The sequence below is a fragment of the Rhea americana genome, unplaced genomic scaffold, assembly GCF_003343005.1.
Source record: "Rhea americana isolate MKP2758 unplaced genomic scaffold, rheAme1 scaffold_499, whole genome shotgun sequence".
Classification (NCBI taxonomy): domain Eukaryota; kingdom Metazoa; phylum Chordata; class Aves; order Rheiformes; family Rheidae; genus Rhea; species Rhea americana.
The window spans coordinates 90,685-95,475 of record NW_028186644.1 but is presented as its reverse complement, the minus strand read 5'-3'; the positions used below and the strand labels follow the sequence as shown (position 1 = coordinate 95,475).

Below are 4,791 nucleotides of genomic sequence, written 5' to 3'. Positions count from 1 at the left end.
GCGCCCCGGCCCCGGCGCGGCCTGCCGGCGCTCGCTCCGTCCTTGCGGAATGCCGGCGCGCGGGTGGCTTCCTGCAGACGGGGGTTTAGCGAGAGAATCGCTGCTGCTGCTGCTCCGTAGCCCCCTCGCAATAGAGCGGGAAGGAGCGTTTGAGCTGAGCAGGCGGCGTTTCTGCTAGGATGCCTTACCCTGCAGCCAGAGCGTTTCGCGTGTTTAGGGAGGAAGGCGAACGCCCCAGTGAGTGTGCAAACTTCATCTCGCTCCCTGTAGCGTAGTTTCAACTGAGTAGGCGTTAAAGAACRGTTTGTATGAAGACAACCGTTTCCGGTATCGTGATTTCTTCTTTTAATTTTGCTTTTTTCAGAGCAAAGCCACTGAAAACAGGCAGGTTTTTGACGAAGGCATGAATGCTTTCTGTGTAGGCCCAGAAAAGAAAGAGYGTAAAGCAACCTTGCAAAATTGCTTTGAAAATGTAGTGACATGCTCATACCTACTCRCCTACGTGACTGATAGTGGACACTGAATATTTTACGTCCTTTTCTGGAAAGGTAAATTAGTGGGGCTCCAGCGGAGGTTGCAGGACAGTTAAGCAAGGCGGCCGTGGGCACGGGGAGGCTGCCGCAGCGCCGGCCGAGGCCCCTTCCCAGGCGGCGGCTCCCGCTGCTGCTCCTCTGCGCCAGGCGCAGGCTGGTCCCCCTTGCAGGGCAGCCCGGGGCTGAGCTGGTGCCCCACTCGTGCCAAGAGGAGCGRCTGAGGCAGAGGCGTCGGGGCGACCTCGTGGCGTGGTCTGAGCTCTTTCTGGCGGCTCCGCGGAGCCTGAGCTCGTGCGSATCTTCAGCTTTGAAAGCGAGCGCCTGGCGTAGTAGGCGGATGAATTTTGCGCAGCCCTGAGTGGAAGCGGTGTTGACGCGTAGCGTACCGCTGCGAGGGGCTTTTCGGCTCTTCCTCTGAGGATGTGGAGTTCGCTTCAGAGATGCTGATGCTGCTGCCCATAAAAGCACCGGAGTTCTTAAAATTTTCTAAAGCTCAAAATTTACCAGGCTTTTGTTTCTACCTTGAAACTGGCTAAAAAAAGAAGAGGATGATGCAGATCTTCTTGTTTCAAAATTAAGACCAAAGAGGTTTGCACGTGCAGGAGAATGGTGGGAACGTAGCAGTCTCACGTGCTCAGGTTTAGCTCAGTTTATTTTGGATCAAAGCAAGCTTTAAAATGGTACTATCAATTAACCTTGGGAATCTGGCAACAAACCTCTCTTGCTGTAAGCTGGAAATATTCTTCACTTCTGTTTAAAAGAGAAGATAGATTGAAGCATTTTTGTTGTAGTAACTGCAAAAATATTTTAATTCTCAACAGTTTTATTATAAAATTACTCAATACGAGGCRTGTAATTTTCATTTTGGAGGAATTCAATACAATTAAGCAACATAYTCTGTGTAATTACTGCTCCACTGGAAATTTCATGTTTTTAACATATATGCGCAATGCATGYGTTTGTACCTTAATTCAGAAATGTGACTTACTGTTTCTGAAGCCTGCCTGTTCGGATGCAGGATTATATCCTTATAATAAAAAACGGTTTCAAGCGTTTACTCAGAGGATAAACGAGGCTGTCTGGTAAATGTGCGACTTGGGAGTCTTCAAGATGCACATGGATTGAGGAAGCAGTAAACAGTAGTAAGTAGTCTGCAGTATGAGGAGCACGTGCAGATTTTGGGTTTCTTCCTCATGTGCCCCTCGCTGCAGGAGTGGCAGCAGCCAGGCGCCTTGCGATCCTGCCCGAGGAGGGTAACAGGGGCTGAGCTGCCGTTTTGTTGGTGGGCGCCGGGGAGATGGTGAGTTCAGCGACTTGCTGGTAGAGGTAGCGTTTGTTAAGGGAGTGTTTCTGTGCTTTTATGCGTGTTGATACAATGTTAAAATAAGTGGTGCTTGGGAAATAATAATAATAATAAAAAAAACTACTCTTCACTTTTTCCTTAAGCATTTAGACCAAACACTGCAGCCACGTGACTGGAGTTCAGACTGGTCATTTGTCTAATGTCAGTTTATTCCTAGGTCTTCAGTTTTGAACTTCTGGGGATAAAAGTAGTAGTATTAAAACCAGCTGCCTAAAGTATCTGCAATCAAAACTAGCTGTTGGTGGTAGCATATACGCGTGTTGGTGGAATTCTTTTAAGGGTTTGAAGACTCCGTTTTTTTCTTAACAAAGTAGATTTGGAAAATACCTRATCTACAAAGCAAGCTATTTCACATTAGACTGTCAGATTTCTGGAAGTACTTAAATAACATAAATTTTTCTTCAGTTTCTCTCAGCGCTTTTATTGAACGGGGCCTCGGAGCTGGTGCCGGGCCCGCCGGTGCCCCCGCTGCTCGTGGGCCTTGCGTGGTGCCCCAGGTCTGTCCGCCCTGCGTGCTGGTAAGGGGTCTGGGTTTTTTGAAGGAAGTCTTTATTTCATAAAAATAAGAACTCTTTACAGACCCTAAAATTATAGTCAGTTATCATCTGAGTGTTGTCTTGAGTTATTTAAGGTCTAATGATGGAAATGAAATAAACTCGCGTGGCTGAGAGCTGCGATACCCAGAGAGTTCRTCTCTTTTCCCTCCCAGGAAGCTCTGGGCATCCTGGAAAGCATTACGTTTCACTTCAGTCAGTGATTAACAGCTCCCAAACCTACTCTATAGCCTGCAAGTCTTGACTTTTGAATAACAGAGATTACGGCTTGTAGCCAGAGTGGCATAATTTAGCCCCAGCTATTTTATGCTTGCTTTGTTTGGACAGTGAGCTTGGAAACGTACCTGTCAGTGATGAAAAAAGTAATTGTACACTTTGCATGAGCTGAGGCTTAAATTGTTTTAATTTGCTGTTAAGCCCCCAGAGATCGGTTCTCCCAGGAGCGCTCTCCCTGCGCCCTCGATAGCAGCAGCGCCCGGCTCGACGGCCGCGGCTGAGCTCCTGCGGCGCGCGGGGCCTCGGCGCTGTGTTTTATTTCCGTGCGTAATTCAGCGTGGAGGTTGCGGTCTTGTCCCGAGGCAGACCTGACCGGCCTTTCCCCCRCCCGAGGGCCGCCGGCCGCCTTTCCCGGGGCTTCGGTGTCTCCCGGCCGGGGCCGCGGCAGCGGCGCGGCGCGGGGGAGGAAGGGGCTCGCGGCCGGGAGCGCTGGGCGCCGCGGAGCCGGGCTCGGCCCCGCTGGAGGTTTGTCCTCTGCCCGGTGCTGTGATGCTGGGTAGTACTGAAACGCTGCGCTCAGCACGCCAAAGAAGTAAAATCTTATCTCCGCAGCTCGCGGTAMTCCGTATTTTATCTCCCTTCTTGCCTCTTAATTCATCAATATTGCGATTGCCCAAACTGGGGGTCGTCTTGGGGGGGAGCTGCTACCGGAAAAGCGCTCCATGGTGCTGCGGCTCCGAGGCGGGCACGCGAGCCGCGGCGCCGAGGAGGCCGGGGCCGTGCGGGAGCGGGGACGGGGACGAGCACGAGCTGGCCTCTCGTACGCTGTCGCTCGCTTCGAGCTACCCAGCTGGAAGAGTTGCAGTGCTTAAGTTCTCGAGTGCGTGCCGCAGCTAAAACCGTGCTTCGGAGGTGAAGGAACTCCGATGGGGAAGTCGGTGTGTGGTGTGCTTTCCTGTTCAGTGTTAAAGGAAAACACGCTTGTATGGGAAATACGGAGTAACGTGTTCAGGTGTAGCGAGCGCCCTTGAGGAATTTGTTCCCGCGTTAACCTCTGGGTACAGAGGCCAGCGGCTTTACAGAGGAATTCCAAAATAATTCCTCCTAGAAACTGCGGGCTGGTGGGAGGGATGGTAGTCTGTTTTGGGGGGTTTTAAGTGATCGTACTCCTGTGTTCCTGATCATGTTTTCATGTGTTTAACGTACCGTCACTTTTTTTTTAATTGCATCCAACTAAAAATAAACAGCAAATGCTTTGGTGGAGGTAAGACGCGGTTTTGCTCCGGCTGGAGGTTGGGGAATGTGTCAGTAAATAACACAGTTCGGCTGAAGCGCATTGTTCACCCTCGTACCCTGCTAGGGGTGGGAGTCGGGAGCGGGGCGGGAGCGCGGCGGCGGCGAGCCGGGCGGAGGAGTGGAGATCAAAAGGACAAACAGAAGCAGAAGGCAGCGAGAGGGCGGCACAAAGAGGCACAGCTGAGCACGGGAGGCCTGGGAACGGCAGAGGAGGGAAAACAGCTCTTAGAGAAGGCAGAGGAACAATGGGGATAGCCGCGGCCGCTTTTAGCTTTCCGTTTGGTTTGACAAAGCCGGCGTTCCACCGGCGAAACTCTGCAGGAGCGCGTCCTTAATTTCTGCTGGAAGTTGCAGCGTTGCTGTTTGCTGGGGCGCCGTGGGGAAACGCGCCAAGCGCAGCGCGTGCCCCTTGCAGCGTGCAGCAGCCCGCCCGTGGCGGGAGCGGTTCGGGGGCTCCCGCGGTGCTGACTTCCCCCGTTGGTCCCGCGGCGGCGGCTCGCAGGCCCGAGCTGGCGCGGAGGGGCTGTGCGGAAGGGGAGCCGCGGCGGCCCTGCCCTCCGGCTGCCTCTTTCCAGCCCTGAGCGTGCTCCCGGAGCAGGGCAGCAACTTCCCCAGCTGATTAAACCAGTTTCCAAAGCCTGGCAGCCTGTCTACAGACCGGGTTTTTAGTGCGAGTGTTTATTGTAACACGTAATTTAGACTGGATTAAGAACGAGGGATGTTATCTTTGCAGAGGCAGCGGTGCGTGCCGCTGGGGCTGCCCTCGCAGGCGCCGGCGGCGGAGCCGGCGAGGGCGCCCCGCGGGCCCCCCCGCCTCGGCGGGAGGGGG

The 4,791-nt window shown here is 53.4% G+C and overlaps 1 protein-coding gene across 2 annotated transcripts in view; it reads left to right on the top strand.

Annotated features, from left to right (window-relative positions):
- Positions 1-4,791, top strand: part of ANKRD11 (ankyrin repeat domain 11) — a 155,588-nt gene that overhangs the window by 60,126 nt on the left and 90,671 nt on the right. The window lies entirely within an intron of this gene.